The sequence below is a fragment of the Rutidosis leptorrhynchoides genome, chromosome 2 (genome assembly GCF_046630445.1).
Source record: "Rutidosis leptorrhynchoides isolate AG116_Rl617_1_P2 chromosome 2, CSIRO_AGI_Rlap_v1, whole genome shotgun sequence".
Taxonomy (NCBI): domain Eukaryota; kingdom Viridiplantae; phylum Streptophyta; class Magnoliopsida; order Asterales; family Asteraceae; genus Rutidosis; species Rutidosis leptorrhynchoides.
The window spans coordinates 290,080,275-290,103,920 of record NC_092334.1 but is presented as its reverse complement, the minus strand read 5'-3'; positions in this window follow the sequence as shown (position 1 = coordinate 290,103,920).

The following is a 23,646-nucleotide window of genomic DNA, read 5'->3' as shown; positions in this document are numbered from 1 at the left end:
TAAGTTGTCCATTGACGCCTTTGGATAGTAAATTTTTACTCGAATTAGCAAATGGTAAATTAATTTCAGCAGATAATATATGTCGGAATCGAGAAATTAAACTGGTTAGCGAAACATTTAAGATTGATTTGATACCAGTAGAGTTAGGGAGTTTTGATGTGATAATCGGTATGGACTGGTTGAAAGAAGTGAAAGCAGAGATCGTCTGTTACAAAAATGCAATTCGCATTATACGAGAAAAAGGAAAACTCTTAATGGTGTACGGAGAAAAGGGCAACACGAAGCTACATCTTATTAGTAATTTGAAGGCACAAAAACTAATAAGAAAAGGTTGCTATGCTGTTCTAGCACACGTCGAGAAAGTACAAACTGAAGAAAAGAGCATCAATGATGTTCCCATTGCAAAAGAATTTCCCGATGTATTTCCGAAAGAATTACCGGGATTACCCCCACATCGATCCGTTGAATTTCAAATAGATCTTGTACCAGGAGCTGCACCAATAACTCGTGCTCCTTACAGACTCGCACCCAGCGAGATGAAAGAACTGCAAAGCCAATTACAAGAACTTTTAGAGCGTGGTTTCATTCGACCAAGCACATCACCGTGGGGAGCTCCTGTTTTATTTGTCAAGAAGAAAGATGGTACATTCAGGTTGTGTATCGACTACCGAGAGTTGAACAAACTTACCATCAAGAACCGCTACCCACTACCGAGAATCGACGACTTATTTGATCAACTACAAGGCTCGTCTGTTTATTCAAAGATTGACTTACGTTCCGGGTATCATCAAATGCGGGTGAAAGAAGATGATATTCCAAAGACTGCTTTCAGAACACGTTACGGTCATTACGAGTTTATGGTCATGCCGTTGGGTTTAACTAATGCACCAGCTGTGTTCATGGACCTTATGAACCGAGTGTGTGGACCATACCTTGACAAGTTTGTCATTGTTTTCATTGATGACATACTTATTTACTCAAAGAATGACCAAGAACAAGGTGAACATTTGAGAAAGGTGTTAGAAGTATTGAGGAAGGAAGAATTGTATGCTAAGTTTTCAAAGTGTGCATTTTGGTTGGAAGAAGTTCAATTCCTCGGTCACATAGTGAACAAAGAAGGTATTAAGGTGGATCCGGCAAAGATAGAAACTGTTGAAAAGTGGGAAACCCCGAAAACTCCGAAACACATACGCCAGTTTTTAGGATTAGCTGGTTACTACAGAAGGTTCATCCAAGACTTTTCCAGAATAGCAAAACCCTTGACTGCATTAACGCATAAAGGGAAGAAATTTTAATGGAATGATGAACAAGAGAAAGCGTTTCAGTTATTGAAGAAAAAGCTAACTACGGCACCTATATTGTCATTGCCTGAAGGGAATGATGATTTTGTGATTTATTGTGACGCATCAAAGCAAGGTCTCGGTTGTGTATTAATGCAACGAACGAAGGTGATTGCTTATGCGTCTAAACAATTGAAGATTCACGAACAAAATTATACGACGCATGATTTGGAATTAGGCGCGGTTGTTTTTGCATTAAAGACTTGGAGGCACTACTTATATGGGGTCAAAAGTATTATATATACCGACCACAAAAGTCTTCAACACATATTTAATCAGAAACAACTGAATATGAGGCAGCGTAGGTGGATTGAATTGTTGAATGATTACGACTTTGAGATTCGTTACCACCCGGGGAAGGCAAATGTGGTAGCCGATGCCTTGAGCAGGAAGGACAGAGAACCCATTCGAATAAAATCTATGAATATAATGATTCATAATAACCTTACTACTCAAATAAAGGAGGCGCAACAAGGAGTTTTAAAAGAGGGAAATTTAAAGGATGAAATACCCAAAGGATCGGAGAAGCATCTTAATATTCGGGAAGACGGAACCCGGTATAGGGCTGAAAGGATTTGGGTACCAAAATTTGGAGATATGAGAGAAATGGTACTTAGAGAAGCTCATAAAACCAGATACTCAATACATCCTGGAACGGGGAAGATGTACAAGGATCTCAGGAAATATTTTTGGTGGCCGGGTATGAAAGCCGATGTTGCTAAATACGTAGGAGAATGTTTTTACGTGTTCTAACGTCAAAGCTGAGCATCAAAAACCATCAGGTCTACTTCAACAACCCGAAATCCCAGAATGGAAATGGGAAAACATTACCATGGATTTCATCACTAAATTGCCAAGGACTGCAAGTGGTTTTGATACTATTTGGGTAATAGTTGATCGTCTCACCAAATCAGCACACTTCCTGCCAATAAGAGAAGATGACAAGATGGAGAAGTTAGCACGACTGTATTTGAAGGAAGTCGTATCCAGACATGGAATACCAATCTCTATTATCTCTGATAGGGATGGCAGATTTATTTCAAGATTCTGGCAGACATTACAGCAAGCATTAGGAACTCGTCTAGACATGAGTACTGCCTATCATCCACAAACTGATGGGCAGAGCGAAAGGACGATACAAACGCTTGAAGACATGCTACGAGCATGTGTTATTGATTTCGGAAACAGTTGGGATCGACATCTACCGTTAGCAGAATTTTCCTACAACAACAGCTACCATTCAAGCATTGAGATGGCGCCGTTTGAAGCACTTTATGGTAGAAAGTGCAGGTCTCCGATTTGTTGGAGTGAAGTGGGGGATAGACAGATTACGGGTCCGAAGATTATACAAGAAACTACCGAGAAGATCATCCAAATTCAACAACGGTTGAAAACCGCCCAAAGTCGACAAAAGAGCTACGCTGACATTAAAAGAAAAGATATAGAATTTTAAATTGGAGAGATGGTCATGCTTAAAGTTGCACCTTGGAAAGGCGTTGTTCGATTTGGTAAACGAGGGAAATTAAATCCAAGGTATATTGGACCATTCAAGATTATTGATCGTGTCGGACCAGTAGCTTACCGACTTGAGTTACCTCAACAACTCGCGGCTGTACATAACACTTTCCACGTCTCGAATTTGAAGAAATGTTTTGCTAAAGAAGATCTCACTATTCCGTTAGATGAAATCTAAATCAACGAAAAACTTCAATTCATCGAAGAACCCGTCGAAATAATGGATCGTGAGGTTAAAAGACTTAAGCAAAACAAGATACCAATTTTTAAGGTTCGATGGAATGCTCGTAGAGGACCCGAGTTCACCTGGGAGCGTGAAGATCAGATGAAGAAGAAATACCTGCATCTATTTCCAGAAGATTCGTCAACACCTTCAACAGCTTAAAATTTCGGGACGAAATTTATTTAACGGGTAGGTACTTAGTGACCCGAACTTTTCCATGTTTATATATATTAATTGAGATTGATATTTACATGATTAAATGTTTCTAACATGTTAAGCAATCAAACTTGTTAAGACTTGATTAATTGAAATGTGTTTCATATAGACAATTGACCACCCAAGTTGACCGGTGATTCACGAACGTTAAAACTTGTAAAAACTATACGATGACATATATATGGTTATATATATAGTTAACATGTTTTTATTATAAGTATGTATCTCATTAGGTATTTTAACAATGAGTTATATACATAAAAATGAGACTATTAATTTAAGAAACTCGAAAACGATATATATAACGATTATCGTTATAACAACGTCTTACTAGGTACATATGAATCATATTAAGATATTGATACACTTGGTTAATTATGTTAAATGATAAGTAAATATATTATCAATTGTATTAACAATGAAATACATATGTAAAAATAAGACTACTAACTTAATGATTTCGAAACGAGACATATATGTAACGATTATCGTTGTAACGACATTTAACTGTATATACATCATACTGAGATATATTATATATCATAATATCATGATAATATAACAATTTAACATCTCATTTGTTATAATAAACAATGGGTTAACAACATTCAACAAGATCATTAACCTAAAGGTTTCAAAACAACATTTACATGTAACGACTAACGATGACTTAACGACTCAGTTAAAATGTATATACATGTAGTGTTTTAATATGTATTCATACACTTTTGAAAGACTTCAAGACACTTATCAAAATACTTCTACTTAACAAAAATGCTTACAATTACATCCTCGTTCAGTTTCATCAACAATTCTACTCGTATGCACCCGTATTCGTACTCGTACAATACACAGCTTTTAGATGTATGTACTATTGGTATATACACTCCAATGATCAGCTCTTAGCAGCCCATGTGAGTCACCTAACACATGTGGGAACCATCATTTGGCAACTAGCATGAAATATCTCATAAAATTACAAAAATATGAGTAATCATTCATGACTTATTTACATGAAAACAAAATTACATATCCTTTATATCTAATCCATACACCAACGACCAAAAACACCTACAAACACTTTCATTCTTCAATTTTCTTCATCTAATTGATCTCTCTCAAGTTCTATCTTCAAGTTCTAAGTGTTCTTCATATATTTTACAAGTTCTAGTTACATAAAATCAAGAATACTTTCAAGTTTGCTAGCTCACTTCCAATCTTGTAAGGTGATCATCCAACCTCAAGAAATCTTTATTTCTTACAGTAGGTTATCATTCTAATACAAGGTAATAATCATATTCAAACTTTGGTTCAATTTCTATAACTATAACAATCTTATTTCAAGTGATGATCTTACTTGAACTTGTTTTCGTGTCATGATTCTGCTTCAAGAACTTCGAGCCATCCAAGGATCCGTTGAAGCTAGATCCATTTTTTCTCTTTTCCAGTAGGTTTATCCAAGGAACTTAAGGTAGTAATGATGTTCATAACATCATCGTGGATTGATTCAAGATAATATTTATCGATTTATTTCTGTACATCTAACTGTGGAAAACTAGTTGTAGGTTACTAACGAGGACAGCTGACTTAATAAACTTAAAACATCAAAATATATTAAAAGTGTTGTAAATATATTTTGAACATACTTTGATATATATGTATATATTGTTATAGGTTCGTGAATCAACCAGTGGCCAAGTCTTACTTTCCGACGAAGTAAAAATCTGTGAAAGTGAGTTATAGTCCCACTTTTAAAATCTAATATTTTTGGGATGACAATACATGCAGGTTTTATAAATGATTTACAAAATAGACACAAGTACGTGAAACTACATTCTAAGGTTGAATTATCGAAATCGAATATGCCCCTTTTTATTAAGTCTGGTAATCTAAGAATTAGGGAACAGACACCCTAATTGACGTGAATCCTAAAGATAGATCTATTGGGCTTAACAAATCCCATCCAAAGTACCGGATGCTTTAGTACTTCGAAATTTATATCATATCCGAAGGGTGTCCCGGAATGATGGGGATATTCTTATATATGCATCTTGTTAATGTCGGTTACCAGGTGTTCACCATATGAATGATTTTTATCTCTATGTATGGGATGTGTATTGAAATATGAAATCTTGTGGTCTATTATTATGATTTGATATATATAGGTTAAACCTATAACTCACCAACATTTTTGTTGACGTTTTAAGCATGTTTATTCTCAGGTGATTATTAAGAGCTTCCGCTGTCGCATACTTAAATAAGGACGAGATTTGGAGTCCATGCTTGTATGATATTGTGTAAAAACTGCATTCAAGAAACTTATTTTGTTGTAACATATTTGTATTGTAAACCATTATGTAATGGTCGTGTGTAAACAGGATATTTTAGATTATCATTATTTGATAATCTACGTAATGCTTTTTAAAACCTTTATCTATGAAATAAAGGTTATGGTTTGTTTTAAAAATGAATGCAGTCTTTGAAAAACGTCTCATATAGAGGTCAAAACCTCGCAACGAAATCAATTAATATGGAACGTTTTTAATCAATAAGAACGGGACATTTCATGGTAACCGACATTAATAATATGCATATAAGAATATCCCCTATCATTCCGGGATCCTCCTTCGGACATGATATAAATTTCGAAGTACTAAAGCATCTGGTACTTTGGATGGGGTTTGTTAGGCCCAATAGATCTATCTTTAGGATTCGCGTCAATTAGGGTGTCTGTTCCCTAATTCTTAGATTACCAGACTTTAATAAAAAGGGCATATTCGATTTTGATAATTCAACCATAGAATGTAGTTTCAATTACTTGTGTCTATTTCGTCAAACATTTATAAAAGCGCATGTATTCTCAGTCCCAAAAATATAAAGGGTAAAAAGGCAAATGAAACTCACCATACTGTATTTCGTAGTAAAAATACATATAACGTCATTGAACAAGTGCAAGGTTGGCCTCGGATTCACGAACCTATATTAATTATATATATTTATATGTTGGTCAATATTTGTATAGCAATTTAGGTCAGGTCATAGTGTAATCCTATCCTATAGCTCGAGTCTGACTCTACAGTATAGTAACATGTTATATTACTCATGCTCAATTAAGATTCTAGTAAAAGGTGACGTGTGAAACAACGTAACACAAATGGTTTCATAATCATAAAATAGTATTTTAGGTTTTTTTTTATAGAGAAAATCAACACAAAAAGTTAACTGAAAAGTTAACAGGAAACGTCAAAGTTCAAAGTCAAAAGTCAAAGGTTAAAGTCAAAAGTCAAAGGTCAAAGTAAAAATGAGGTCGCATGCAAATATATAATAACTTATACAAAAATGATTTTCGGTCAAACATGACTAAACGGGCCACTTCAGCTATTTTTAGAAAAATTATCGGAACTCCGATTGATAAACGGCCAAAGATAAAAGTTACACATTACCAAAAAGATTAAGCATAAATATTACAGAAGTAAACTAAACCTAGACAACTCGTAGTTACCAACGCGTTTTCGGCGTTTTAAAGTTAATTTTTCAGCTTTAATAAATTTACCAAAGTGACTGAGTAGCCTACTTTGGAGATTTTTAGAAAATTCCTCAAAACTCGTATTGACAAACGGTCAAAGCCTGCAAATTCTCGTTACCACAAAGATATAACATGATTTTTGGCAAGAGTAAACACATATCAGGCCGACCATGACAACTGATACAAAACTGAAATTTTTAAATAAAAAAGTTTCAGCTCTTTTTAGAATTTTAAAATGTGACCAAACCGTCAACTTTGATGATTTTTAGAAAAATCGTCGAGACTTGAATTGACAAACGGCCAGAGTCGTTTGTTAGACCTTACAGCAAAGAATTCAGTGGCATTTTTTTTTATATATGAAACAACGCAGATCATCGAGAATTTCAGTTCCCGTTTCGACATTTCATCAAAATTTACAAAACTTCTTTTGTCCATAACTTGACAACCGTTCAACGAAACGAGACGTGCTTTATATGAAAATTCATCTACTCGACGAGTAGAATCCAAATAACCACTTTTTATAACCCAGAAAATTAGTTCAGTAATTATCATCAGCAATTTTAATTACGAAATTAATTATGCAATTTGTTTATTTCATAACTTTCTAACCGTTACTTGGATTCAAGTGATTCTTAAACCAAAATTCAACTATTTTTCGCTAGCTTTCCAATGACATGCATATCTTATACCTTATCTCAATCGTATATGTAACTAATTTAGGAAACAACATAACCTATCTAATGGCAATATCAAAAGTACAAGCATGCATAATCCTATATACTCGAGCACTAGTCAGGGATACACTATTAGTATGTAAAAATTAAATTATGAGTACTCACATATCAATATTGAGATTCAATATTGCAGGAAAGGCACATAAACACAACGGAGATGATAAACACTATATTGACCTCACGAGCATACCCATGAACCATACTCAATCATCTCCATAGCTATAACCCATAATTTCCTTAATCCTATCCCACTCGAAAAAAACAGCTTCAAAATCACTCGGACAGCACTCCGTCTTAATATTTTATGTATACTAATAATATCTTGAAATAATACGGAGTAAATATATATATGTAAATCGATTGAGAGAGTTTAGAGAAAACTATTTTCAAGTTTCTATGAAATAATGAAACCTATTGAATTCTATTTATAATAGATTTTTGAATTATTAAAGTGAATTATTAAAGTATGAATTATTAAAGTGAATTATTAAAGTATGAATTATTAAAGTGAATTATTAAAGTATGAATTATTAAAGTGAATTATTAAAGAATGAATTATTAAAGTGAATTATTAAAGTATGAATTATTAAAGTTAAAGTAAAGTAAAAATAAAGTAAAGGTAAAGTTTAAGTATAGTAAAAGTATAAAACTATGTACGTATAATACGCGTATAATATATATAATATTAATTTAAATCGTTATATATATTTAATAAAATAAAATATAAATATCGTTATCTTTATCATACTAGTTAAGTAATGAGTTGTCAAAAGTGGTTCTAGATATTTATAAAAGTTATATACGTTTTAATAATAAAGTTATTTTTAAACTGAAAACGTTTTTGTACGTTTGAAACTAAATAGATCAATCGAGTCTTTATGAGATTCAATCTTCCACTATCCTTTGTCTAGTTCTCAATGATTGACAATTTGTTCATATTTATAAATCACTTTACCATTTTCCAAATATTGTTAAAATGAAAAGATTTCTCAAATCAACGTGGGCCTTTCAACAGAGACTTGTAATCATAATTTAATCTATCTGATAATTCAATCATTTGATCTTATCTTCTAATTCCATTGATAAACATTTTGAAACAGATACAATCATATAAAGTATTTAATCTAATATTTTGTTTACGTTTCAAGTTATAATATATATACACATATACATATATAATCATATTCGTTTAATGGTTCGTGAATCGTTGGAACTTGGTCGAGGTTGAATGAATGTATGAACATAGTTTAAAATTCTTGAAATTTAACTTAACAAATATTGCTTATCGTGTCGGAAACATATAAAGATTAAAGTTTAAATTTGGTTGGAAATTTCCGAGTTGTCACACAAAATGATCATCAAGATGTCATTTTTCGACGGAAATGACTACCTCTTTCAAATATGACTTATAACCTGTAACTCTAATTAAAAACCATTACTTTTTCATTTTAGTTATAAATACTATAGTTCATTATCAAACCATGGCAATTTGATTCACTTTAAACGGAGTTGTAATGAATATTTGGCGAGCAAAACAAAATCTGCTAAAATTAACGTTGTATGGACAAAATTTATATTGTAAAAACTATATTAACCATATCCTTGATAACTTTTCCTATATATATTTGGACATGTTATCATTAGTATAACAAAATATTATAATCTTAGTTGATTCCAAGATTGTATATATATAATAATCTTGGTACATTCCATGACAATAAGTATACAATACGTTTTGATAAATCCTAAGACAATAAGTATACAATACGTTTTGATAAATCCTAAGACAATAAGTATACAATACGTTTTGATAAATTCTAAGACAATACGTATACAATACGTCTCTGGGTTGATGCAAAGACAATACGTATACAATACGTCGTGGGGGTAATTCTAAGATTATGTATATACCGATTATTGGACTGTTGGACATTTCAGACTATTTTGAACTACTAACAAAGGACTACTAAAATAAAAATGTTAAAAATTAATTCTATGAACTTGTTTTATTTTATTCACATGTTGTATTATTATATGAATCATTATTATTATTATAGGTTCGTGAATCCAAGGATGACGGCGATATTTTTAATAAGTTGAAAACTTATTATTAATATACTTTTACTACCGTGGGTATATAGTCCCATTTTTAAACTCTAAAAATATTTTGAGATGAGAATACATGCATTTTATGTTTTACGCCATGGACGCAAGTACTTAAAATATATTCTACGTTGAGTTGTACCACATTGCATATCTTCCCTAATAGCTTGGTAACTAATATTTACATGTTGTAAGATCTATCAGGTTTGACAACCCCAACTGGGCTAGTCGCTCTAGTATCGTAAGCGGTTGCATAGTACTTCGTTTTTACTACACTTGGTACAGTGTAGGGAGATTTCATAATAAAGGGAATATGCTACATTTATGGTTAAGTATGGTTACCGAAGCGCTCAACAACTTATAGAATATATCTTTATTGAAATATTTATAACTATGAAATCTTATGGTCTATATTTATATCGATGCTAGCTTTAAACCTATATATCTCACCAACCTTTGTGTTGACTGTTGAAGCATGTTTATTCTCAGGTCTTTAAGAAAGTCTTCCGCTGTTGCATTATCTGAGCTGAAATGTCCCGTTCTTATTGATTAAAAACGTTCCATATTAATTGATTTCGTTGCGAGGTTTTGACCTCTATATGAGACGTTTTTCAAAGACTGCATTCATTTTAAAACAAACCATAACCTTTATTTCATCAATAAAGGTTTAAAAAGCTTTACGTAGATTATCAAATAATGATAATCTAAAATATTCTGTTTACACACGACCATTACATAATGGTTTACAATACAAATATGTTACAACAAAATAAGTTTCTTGAATGCAGTTTTTACACAATATCATACAAGCATGGACTCCAAATCTCGTCCTTATTTAAGTATGCGACAGCGGAAGCTCTTAATAATCACCTGAGAATAAACATGCTTAAAACGTCAACAAAAATGTTGGTGAGTTATAGGTTTAACCTATATATATCAAATCATAATAATAGACCACAAGATTTCATATTTCAGTACACATCCCATACATAGAGATAAAAATCATTCATATGGTGAACACCTGGTAACCGACATTAACAAGATGCATATATAAGAATATCCCCATCATTCCGGGACACCCTTCGGATATGATATAAATTTCGAAGTACTAAAGCATCCGGTACTTTGGATGGGGTTTGTTAGGCCCAATAGATCTATCTTTAGGATTCGCGTCAATTAGGGTGTCTGTTCCCTAATTCTTAGATTACCAGACTTAATAAAAAGGGGCATATTCGATTTCGATAATTCAACCATAGAATGTAGTTTCACGTACTTGTGTCTATTTTGTAAATCATTTATAAAACCTGCATGTATTCTCATCCCAAAAATATTAGATTTTAAAAGTGGGACTATAACTCACTTTCACAGATTTTTACTTCGTCGGGAAGTAAGACTTGGCCACTGGTTGATTCACGAACCTATAACAATATATACATATATATCAAAGTATGTTCAAAATATATTTACAACACTTTTAATATATTTTGATGTTTTAAGTTTATTAAGTCAGCTGTCCTCGTTAGTAACCTACAACTAGTTGTCCACAGTTAGATGTACAGAAATAAATCGATAAATATTATCTTGAATCAATCCACGACCCAGTGTATACGTATCTCAGTATTGATCACAACTCAAACTATATATATTTTGGAATCAACCTCAACCCTGTATAGCTAACTCCAACATTCACATATAGAGTGTCTATGGTTGTTCCGAAATATATATAGATGTGTCGAAATGATAGGTCGAAACATTGTATACGTGTCTATGGTATCTCAAGATTACATAATATACAATACAAGTTGATTAAGTTATGGTTGGAATAGATTTGTTACCAATTTTCACGTAGCTAAAATGAGAAAAGTTATCCAATCTTGTTTTACCCATAACTTCTTCATTTTAAATCCGTTTTGAGTGAATCAAATTGCTATGGTTTCATATTGAACTCTATTTTATGAATCTAAACAGAAAAAGTATAGGTTTATAGTCGGAAAAATAAGTTACAAGTCGTTTTTTTTAAAGGTAGTCATTTCAGTCGAAAAAACGACGTCTAGATGACCATTTTAGAAAACATACTTCCACTTTGAGTTTAACCATAATTTTTGGATATAGTTTCATGTTCATAATAAAAATCATTTTCCCAGAATAACAACTTTTAAATCAAAGTTTATCATAGTTTTTAATTAACTAACCCAAAACAGCCCGCGGTGTTACTACGACGGCGTAAATCCGGTTTTACGGTGTTTTTCGTGTTTCCAGGTTTTAAATCATTAAGTTAGCATATCATATAGATATAGAACATGTGTTTAGTTGATTTTAAAAGTCAAGTTAGAAGGATTAATTTTTGTTTGCGAACAAGTTTAGAATTAACTAAACTATGTTCTAGTGATTACAAGTTTAAACCTTCGAATAAGATAGCTTTATATGTATGAATCGAATGATGTTATGAAAATCATTACTACCTTAAGTTCCTTGGATAAACCTACTGGAAAAGAGAAAAAATGGATCTAGCTTCAACGGATCCTTGGATGGCTCGAAGTTCTTGAAGCAGAATCATGACACGAAAACAAGTTCAAGTAAGATCATCACTTGAAATAAGATTGTTATAGTTATAGAAATTGAACCAAAGTTTGAATATGATTATTACCTTGTATTAGAATGATAACCTACTGTAAGAAACAAAGATTTCTTGAGGTTGGATGATCACCTTACAAGATTGGAAGTGAGCTAGCAAACTTGAAAGTATTCTTGATTTTATGTAACTAGAACTTGTAGAATTTATGAAGAACACTTAGAACTTGAAGATAGAACTTGAGAGAGGTCAATTAGATGAAGAAAATTGAAGAATGAAAGTGTTTGTAGGTGTTTTTGGTCGTTGGTGTATGGATTAGATATAAAGGATATGTAATTTTGTTTTCATGTAAATAAGTCATGAATGATTACTCATATTTTTGTAATTTTATGAGATATTTCATGCTAGTTGCCAAATGATGGTTCCCACATGTGTTAGGTGACTCACATGGGCTGCTAAGAGCTGATCATTGGAGTGTATATACCAATAGTACATACATCTAAAAGCTGTGTATTGTACGAGTACGAATACGGGTGCATACGAGTAGAATTGTTGATGAAACTGAACGAGGATGTAATTGTAAGCATTTTTGTTAAGTAGAAGTATTTTGATAAGTGTCTTGAAGTCTTTCAAAAGTGTATGAATACATATTAAAACACTACATGTATATACATTTTAACTGAGTCGTTAAGTCATCGTTAGTCATTACATGTAAATGTTGTTTTGAAACCTTTAGGTTAATGATCTTGTTGAATGTTGTTAACCCATTGTTTATTATAACAAATGAGATGTTAAATTGTTATATTATTATGATATTATGATATATGATATATCTCAGTATGATGTATATACAGTTAAATGTCGTTACAACGATAATCGTTACATATATGTCTCGTTTCGAAATCATTAAGTTAGTAGTCTTATTTTTACATATGTATTTCATTGTTAATACACTTAATAATATATTTACTTATCATTTAACATAATTAACCAAGTGTATCAAAATCTTAATATGATTCATATGTACCTAGTAAGACGTTGTTATAACGATAATCGTTATATATATCATTTTCGAGTTTCTTAAATTAATAGTTTCATTTTTATGTATATAACTCATTGTTAAAATACCTAATGAGATACATACTTATAATAAAAACATGTTAACTATATATATAACCATATATATGTCATCGTATAGTTTTTACAAGTTTTAACGTTCGTGAATCACCGGTCAACTTGGGTGGTCAATTGTCTATATGAAACACATTTCAATTAATCAAGTCTTAACAAGTTTGATTGCTTAACATGTTGGAAACATTTAATCATGTAAATATCAATCTCAATTAATATATATAAACATGGAAAAGTTCGGGTCACTACATACCAGGTGTTCACCATATGAATGATTATTTTTGTCTCTATGCATGGGACGTATATTTATGAGAACTGGAAATGAAATTCTTGTGGTCTATTAAAATGATGGAAATAAATGATTATGATAAACTAATGAACTCACCAACCTTTTGGTTGACACTTTAAAGCATGTTTATTCTCAGGTGTTAAAGAAATCTTCCGCTGTGCATTTGCTCATTTTAAAGATATTACTTGGAGTCTTTCATAGCATATTTCGAAGAACGTTGCATTCGAGTCATTGAGTTCATCAAAGATTATTATTAAATCAATTTATAGTTGGATAGTGGATATTATGAAATGGTATGCATGCCTGTCAATTTTCGATGTAAAGAAAGATTGTCTTTTAAAAACGAATGCAATGTTTGTAAAATGTATCATATAGAGGTCAAATACCTCGCAATGTAATCAACTATTGTGAATCGTTTATAATGTATATGAACGGGTCCTTTCAGTTGGTATCAGAGCGGTGGTCTTAGCGAACCAGGTTTGCATTAGTGTGTCTAACAGATAAGTCGATAGGATGCATTAGTGAGTCTGGACTTCGACCGTGTCTGCATGTCAATAGTTTTGCTTATCATTTTGTGTCAAAAATTAACTACTTATCATCCTCAGGAAATTATCTGCTTATCATTTTTAGTCTAAGACACGTCTTGCTGCATTGATTGCATGAATAGTGTATAGACAAAAATTCATATCTTAGCGTATCTGCTAAATCATATCTTATCGTATCTATTACTGTAAACGTTGCCTGATATATCCCGTAAATTCCTCCGTAATTTACGAAATCTTTTGTTCTATATATATGGATATTCTATGTAATTAGAATACCATCCGATAACCGAAAATCATTTCATATCGAAAAAAAAATTCCTTATTCAATCGTACGAAATGGAATTCATCATTAATTCAAGTTCCTCGGATTTCGAAATGGAATCCTACTCCAGCTCCGAAAGCAGTGTGACCGAAATAGATCAACCAATCAGTCATCACCTATTCTGGATGAATTGGGGATGGGTTCGTAGCCTCCTCAATCATTGGAGACAAGAAGAAGGTGATCCCTTCCATCCACCACATTGCCCTCTTGATGAAGAACCTGAAGCACTTACCGGCGAACCTGTTCGAAACACCATTTTCTCGCTCATTTCCAGAGTATCTCATCACGATTATATATTACATCAAATTTTAGATTTTATTTATCCGCTCGTCCGAACCGACAATCACCCCGGTGTAATAGAAGAAGTCAACGAGCTTCGCGCTCGGGTAGTGGCTTTGGAGAATATGGTGCAGAGATTACAAACACCAGCAGCAGCATCAGCAGCATAACCAGTAACACCATCATCAACGCCAATAGTACCATTACCACCCCAACCACAACCACGTCGTAAACCTCAACTTTACACTCTGTCCCACGAGCACCAATGTCATACGCCCTGTAGATACCAAGGAATACCAACAACAATAACCGACGAAGTATTAATTCATAACTTCATTGGAGAAACATTCCGCGCAGATTATGTAATCTCTAAAGTCTTAGAGATTATCTAATCTAGCCCTAACCATAAATCAGTTAAGCGAACCAAAATGATAGAAGGAAGAGTAGAAACCCTGACAAAAATGGTGTGTGATTAACAAGCTAAACTTGTTTTACCAACAGCATCAACAGTACCGTCAGCGTCACCAGCATCATCAGTACAGTCAACATCAGATTCAACAACACCTATAACATCACAAACTCCGTCAGCTCAAGAATCACTATGGACATCATTACGAATCAATAACCCGTATATTGTATCAACGAGTTATAAAGAATTAACTCATTCCCTTTGAAGAAATTATATGTATATTTTATATATTTTGAAATAAAAATAAATCTTTCCGTGCTAAGCTATTGTGTGTGAATCTTAACTACTCGGTTAATTCATATTACAAATATGCAATAATGTACGTCCTTCGACCGCAACTTAACCAGCGTTAACTACAATCTCTGTCGCAATTCAACAAATTCCAATTCATAATAAATCAAGTATATATTTGATTTTACACTTTCATCATCGATGTACCCGAAACTTTTCAGATAACATCATTCGTACTTTGTTAAATTCACAAGAATTCCACGAACCGAACATCATACATCAACAAATAACGAAGTATTGATTCATAATTTCAATGTCATTAAAGAAATACTGCGTAAAAGTTATGTACTTTTTAAAGCCTTTAGGGATTATTCAATTCTAGTTTCAACCGTAAATCAAATGAGTTTAATTTAACATTAACTCATTAAATCTATGTTACATCTGAAGAAAATATACATATATATATTTTCATAAAGACTGTAATAAAATTCTTTTGTACAAAATATTAATTGTGAAATTTTTTTTAACGGGTAGGTAATACCAGAGAGATATATAAATTCACAATTAATATATTACATTCTTCGAATTTGATTCAGCAAATCATCCATTATACTCCCTACTTTCACAACAATATACATTCTTTTATAGAAATAAAAACAACCATACTCATTCAAAATTTAATTACAGATTCTGATTTTGAAATCTCAAAATTCAACTTGAGATATGACCAAAATCATCACTCTTAGATCCTTACATCTTTCACAAGCTATATTTTGACTTCAAAACTGTGTTAGAACATCAAATGTATGTTAACGATTACAATCTGTGTTCAAACCCTTCGAAAATTTCTGAAGACACTTCGAATGATGAGCAATCGAGATGATGATCCAACCCCATGTTACCCACAGTTATGTACCCGAAAAACTCTTGAAACCAAAGTAAAAGTTTAAACAACGTATCCGCGTCAGATTCTTTAGCATTTATTAGCAAAAATAACTTTGCGAGTCCTATTCAAAGTAGCCAGTTTTGTCACAGCTCCAGCAAGTCAACTTCGACTTTTCAGTCAGACTAACCTTATTATAACCTTGAGATATACACCATCGTTACCAGAGAACCTTTTACATTCCAGCACATTATTAACAGATGTATCAACAACTTCATTACCCTTTGACTTTAGCCTCTCCAAAAAGTCATTATAATTATTCATTGAAACCCCATCATTTACTCATTCGCATCTTGTAATGAGAATTTCCATACGAATCATTGGGAATTAGCAATCAGTATTTTGAAATCTCGCAGCATGTCTACGCCAACAGTTATATGTGTATATATAACGTCTATCTTCTGGACTTAATTTGAATGTGAAGATTCTGAAAAACACTTCGAACTACGAATTGGTTCTCTGAAAATGGAAAAATACTGATGAAGCAGCAAAAAAACTATAAACGACCTTAACAGTAAAAGTTTGATGATAATGAATAGGTGTGCTGGCAAAGCGAAGAAAAAGAGAAGTCTTGGAACTGGAAAACGGATTGAGCAAAGTAGGAAGGAGGCTGTGGACAAATTACAAAGACTGAACCCGACTTCAAAGGATCCAAATAATTCAGTATCTGCTGAAGTCATTAACGAATACCTTGCTCCTGACTCTAAACCCCTGCGGACAATATTCTTCATCATCCTCTGATATTAGAAATTCTAAAATATCATCATATCTTTCATTATAAATATCCTCCATATTTCTGAAGATATTTTCTTAATTTTTCTTATTTGAAATCATATACCTCTTCACGCTATCTGTATTACATCATAAAAGAAACTATTTTAGTTTCTAAATTCTGAAACATTCAAGTTTAAAATAGGAATATTTTGAAGTAGTGTTGGGAACTGAAGCATGAATTAGTATAATATAATGATACTTGATCAATGTGATTATATTACAGTAAGTCATGCTGAGTTTCTAAATGGAACGTGATGATTCACAGATTATAACTGTAGTGACCCGAACTTTTCCATGTTTATATATATTAATTGAGATTGATGTTTACATGATTAAATGTTTCCAACATGTTAAGCAATCAAACTTGTTAAGACTTGATTAATTGAAATAGGTTTCATATAGACAATTGACCACCCAAGTTGACCGGTGATTCACGAACGTTAAAACTTGTAAAAAAACTATATGATGACATATATATGGTTATATATATAGTTAACATGATATTATGATAAGTAAACATATCATTAATTATATTAACAATGAACTACATATGTAAAAACAAGACTACTAACTTAATGATTTTGAAACGAGACATATATGTAACGTTTATCGTTGTAACGACATTTAATGTATATATATCATATTAAGAGATATTCGTACATCATAATATCATGATAATATAATAATTTAAAATCTCTTTTGATATTATAAACATTGGGTTAACAACATTTAACAAGATCGTTAACCTAAAGGTTTCAAAACAACACTTACATGTAACGACTAACGATGACTTAACGACTCAGTTAAAATGTATATACATGTAGTGTTTTAATATGTATTTATACACTTTTGAAAGACTTCAATACACTTATCAAAATACTTCTACTTAACAAAAATGCTTACAATTACATTCTCGTTCAGTTTCATCAACAATTCTACTCGTATGCACCCGTATTCGTACTCGTACAATACACAGCTTTTAGATGTATGTACTATTGGTATATACACTCCAATGATCAGCTCTTAGCAGCCCATGTGAGTCACCTAACACATGTGGGAACCATCATTTGGCAACTAGCATGAAATATCTCATAAGATTACAAAAATATGAGTAATCATTCATGACTTATTTACATGAAAACAAAATTACATATCCTTTATATCTAATCCATACACCAACGACCAAAAACACCTACAAACACTTTCATTCTTCAATTTTCTTCATCTAATTGAACTCTCTCAAGTTCTATCTTCAAGTTCTAAGTGTTCTTCATAAATTCCAAAAGTTCTAGTTTCATAAAATCAAGAATACTTTCAAGTTTGCTAGCTCACTTCCAATCTTGTAAGGTGATCATCCAACCTCAAGAAATCTTTGTTTCTTACAGTAGGTTATCATTATAATACAAGGTAATAATCATATTCAAACTTTGGTTCAATTTCTATAACTATAACAATCTTATTTCAAGTGATGATCTTACTTGAACTTGTTTTCGTGTCATGATTTTGCTTCAAGAACTTTGAGCCATCCAAGGATCCATTGAAGCTAGATCCATTTTTCTCTTTTCCAGTAGGTTCATCCAAGGAACTTAAGGTAGTAATGATGTTCATAACATCATTCGATTCATACATATAAAGCTATCTTATTCGAAGGTTTAAACTTGTAATCACTAGAACATAGTTTAGTTAATTCTAAACTTGTTCGCAAACAAAAGTTAATCCTTCTAACTTGACTTTTAAAATCAACTAAACACATGTTCTATATCTATATGATATGCTAACTTAATGATTTAAAACCTGGAAACACGAAAAACACCGTAAAACCGGATTTACGCCGTCGTAGTAACACCGCGGGCTGTTTTGGGTTAGTTAATTAAAAACTATGATAAACTTTGATTTAAAAGTTGTTATTCTGAGAAAATGATTTTTATTATGAACATGAAACTATATCCAAAAATTATGGTTAAACTCAAAGTGGAAGTATGTTTTCTAAAATGGTCATCTAGACGTCGTTCTTTCGACTGAAATGACTACCTTTACAAAAACGACTTGTAACTTATTTTTCCGACTAGAAACCTATACTTTTTTTGTTTAGATTCATAAAATAGAGTTCAATATGAAACCATAGCAATTTGATTCACTCAAAACGGATTTAAAATGAAGAAGTTATGGGTAAAACAAGATTGGATAATTTTTCTCATTTTAGCTACGTGAAAATTGGTAACAAATCTATTCCAACCATAACTTAATCAACTTGTATTATATATTATGTAATCTTGAGATACCATAGACACGTATACAATGTTTCGACCTATCATGTCGACACATCTATATATATTTCGGAACAACCATAGACACTCTATATGTGAATGTTGGAGTTAGCTATACAGGGTTGAGGTTGATTCCAAAATATATATAGTTTGAGTTGTGATCAATACTGAGATACGTATACACTGGGTCGTGGATTGATTCAAGATAATATTTATCGATTTATTTCTGTACATCTAACTGTGGACAACTAGTTGTAGGTTACTAACGAGGACAGCTGACTTAATAAACTTAAAACATCAAAATATATTAAAAGTGTTGTAAATATATTTTGAACATACTTTGATATATATGTATATATTGTTATAGGTTCGTGAATCAACCAGTGGCCAAGTCTTACTTCCCGACGAAGTAAAAATCTGTGAAAGTGAGTTATAGTCCCACTTTTAAAATCTAATATTTTTGGGATGAGAATACATGCAGGTTTTATAAATGATTTACAAAATAGACACAAGTACGTGAAACTACATTCTATGGTTGAATTATCGAAATCGAATATGCCCTTTTTTATTAAGTCTGGTAATCTAAGAATTAGGGAACAGACACCCTAATTGACGCGAATCCTAAAGATAGATCTATTGGGCCTAACAAACCCCATCCAAAGTACCGGATGCTTTAGTACTTCGAAATTTATATCATATCCGAAGGGTGTCCCGGAATGATGGGGATATTCTTATATATGCATCTTGTTATTGTCGGTTACCAGGTGTTCACCATATGAATGATTTTTATCTCTATGTATGGGATGTGTATTGAAATATGAAATCTTGTGGTCTATTGTTACGATTTGATATATATAGGTTAAACCTATAACTCACCAACATTTTTGTTGACGTTTTAAGCATGTTTATTCTCAGGTGATTATTAAGAGCTTCCGCTGTCGCATACTTAAATAAGGACAAGATTTGGAGTCCATGCTTGTATGATATTGTGTAAAAACTGCATTCAAGAAACTTATTTTGTTGTAACATATTTGTATTGTAAACCATTATGTAATGGTCGTGTGTAAACAGGATATTTTAGATTATCATTATTTGATAATCTACGTAAAGCTTTTTAAACCTTTATTGATGAAATAAAGGTTATGGTTTGTTTAAAAATGAATGCAGTCTTTGAAAAACGTCTCATATAGAGGTCAAAACCTCGCAACGAAATCAATTAATATGGAACGTTTTTAATCAATAAGAACGGGACATTTCAGTTGGTATCCGAGCGTTGGTCTTAGAGAACCAGAAAATTTGCATTAGTGTGTCTTATCGAGTTTGTTAGGATGCATTAGTGAGTCTGGACTTCGACCGTGTTTTCTTTAAAAATGATTGCTTAACATTTTTGTTGGAAACTATATATTTTTAACATATGAATATTATGTGATATATTAATCTCTTAACGTGTTTGATATTATGTGATAGATGTCTACCTCTAGAACAAGTCCCATTGACTCACCTAATAATAATGAAGAGTCAAATGTAAATTGGAATGATTTGTGGACTGATTCACAAGTTCCCGAAGAGGAACCGGAAGAAGAGTCGGAACCGGAAGAAGAATCGGAACCGGAAGAAGAATCGGAACCGGATGAAGAAATAGAACCGGTGGGGGAAATAATAAAACGGTTAAGTAAAAGAAAATCCTCAACCAACCGACCAAAGTTAATTATGGTCAATGGTGTTTCCGCCAAGGAAGCAAAATATTGGGAGGATTACCAATTCTCCGATGAATCGGATTTCGACGAGAATTCCGATGATGTTATAGAAATTACCCCAACTGAATTTAAAAAGGCAAAAGAAAATAATAAGGGAAAGGGCATAAAAATAGAGAAATCTAATTCCAACCCCGATGAACTTTATATGTATCGTCAACCCCCGAAGTCCTTAAGTTGTAACAATGACCCGGGAACCTCTAAACCACCAGGTTTTTCTAAACCAATGTGGACAACGACGGCTCGTATTAGGGGAACATCATATATCCCTAGAAACTTGGCAAAACGAACCAAAACCGAAGAAGAAGAAACGAGCGAGTCGGAATAAGATAGTTGTATTCGTGTGGTGTAATATATGGAATATAGTGTTCTTATGCTTTATGATATATGTAAAAATTGCTTGTATTAATAAGTATTTTTTTTATGAATCTAACTCTTGTCTATTTTACAGTTTAAAAACACAAAATGGATAGACAACCCAATATTTTAAGAGACCTACCCGGAGACATGATTGATGAAATCTTGTCTAGAGTCGGCCAGAATTCTTCGGCACAACTATTTAAGGCGAGATCAGTTTGTAAGACATTCGAAGAACGTTCCAAGAATGTCTTGGTTTATAAGAGACTTTCGTTTGAAAGATGGGGGATATCACATTGGGAAACCCATAAGTTACGATGTGTTTACTTTGACGCATATATTGCGGGGAACCCAAATGCTATTTTACGCAACGGGTTAAGAAATTATTTTGACTCAATATATCCGAATATTGGACTTCGTGATTTAGAAAAAGCTGCTAACATGCAACATAAAGAAGCATGTTATGCTTACGGATTAGTAATGTTCGCTTCTCACCAAAGTGAGAACAAGAACATCGGGCTACAACTATTAAACAAAACGTTTCCACAAGTGACGGAGTCGGTAATTGGGGTAAGAAATGAGGTTTTTAGATTATTACGAGACTGTTGGACATTACGTAACCCTCGTCCCTTTGATGACGTTACAACACGCTGTCTTATCAACGGCCATAACGGTTATGTTGCACAAGACCAAGGATGGGAAGTAGTCCTAGTAAAACCAGAATGCATGACTTGTTTCTGGACGTATGAATTACGTGTCTTTATTGCCTGTGCCGAACGACTTGTGTACTAGCTAGAATTGTCTTCACAACTATCTTGTATCAAAGTTATTGTGTGCTATATTTCATGCTTTATGTAAAATAAGAGGTATTGTAAGTTTGTAAAATATTGTATAAAAGTTTGAACGCGAAATATTATTACAATCAGTTTTTCATATAGAATTGTAGTAGTTGAATTGTATATTAGCTACTAAGTATGAACTTAACGGGTAGGTACTACCCGAATTTAAACTTATAAAACGCTAATATGAAGAAAAAGCTTTTATAAATGAGTTCATATTATGCTACGAAATACTATTAACTACTCTTAATATTCTGTATGATTAACTTGTTCCATTTAACTATTTTGAAGGAAATGGCACCGACTACTCGACACACCGTGAATATGAATGAAGAGGAATTCCGTACTTTTCTAGCTTCAAACATAGCCGCAGTACAGGCTGCGCTACATACCAACAATAACCTTGGATCTAGCAGTACAGGAAATCGTGTAGGATGCACCTACAAAGAATTCACTGCCTGCAAACCTTTGGAATTTGATGGAACCGAAGGACCGATCGGATTGAAACGGTGGACCGAGAAGGTTGAATCGGTGTTTGCCATAAGTAAGTGTACTGAAGAGGACAAAGTGAAGTACGCTACGCATACCTTCACAGGTTCTGCGTTAACATGGTGGAATACCTATCTAGAGCAAGTGGGACAAGATGATGCGTACGCACTACCGTGGTCAGCATTCAAGCACTTGATGAACGAGAAGTACCGTCCCAGAACCGAGGTCAATAAGCTCAAGACAGAACTTAGAGGGTTACGAACCCAAGGATTTGATATTACCACGTACGAAAGACGATTCACAGAATTGTGCCTATTGTGTCCGGGAGCATTCGAAGATGAGGAAGAGAAGATCGACGCGTTTGTGAAAGGATTACCGGAAAGAATCCAAGAAGATATAAGTTCACACGAGCCCGCCTCCATACAACAGGCATGTAGAATGGCTCACAAACTAGTGAACCAGATTGAAGAAAGAATTAAAGAACAGACTGCTGAAGAGGCCAATGTGAGGCAAGTCAAAAGAAAGTGGGAGGAAAACGGTGATAAGAATCACCAATACAACAACAACAGCAATTACAACAATAATCGCAACAATTATCCCAACAATCGCAACATCAATCGCAACTACAACAAACGGCCCAACAACAACAACAACAACAACAACAACAACAACAGCAACTACAACAATCATCCCAACAACAATAATAACCGCAACAACAACAACAACAA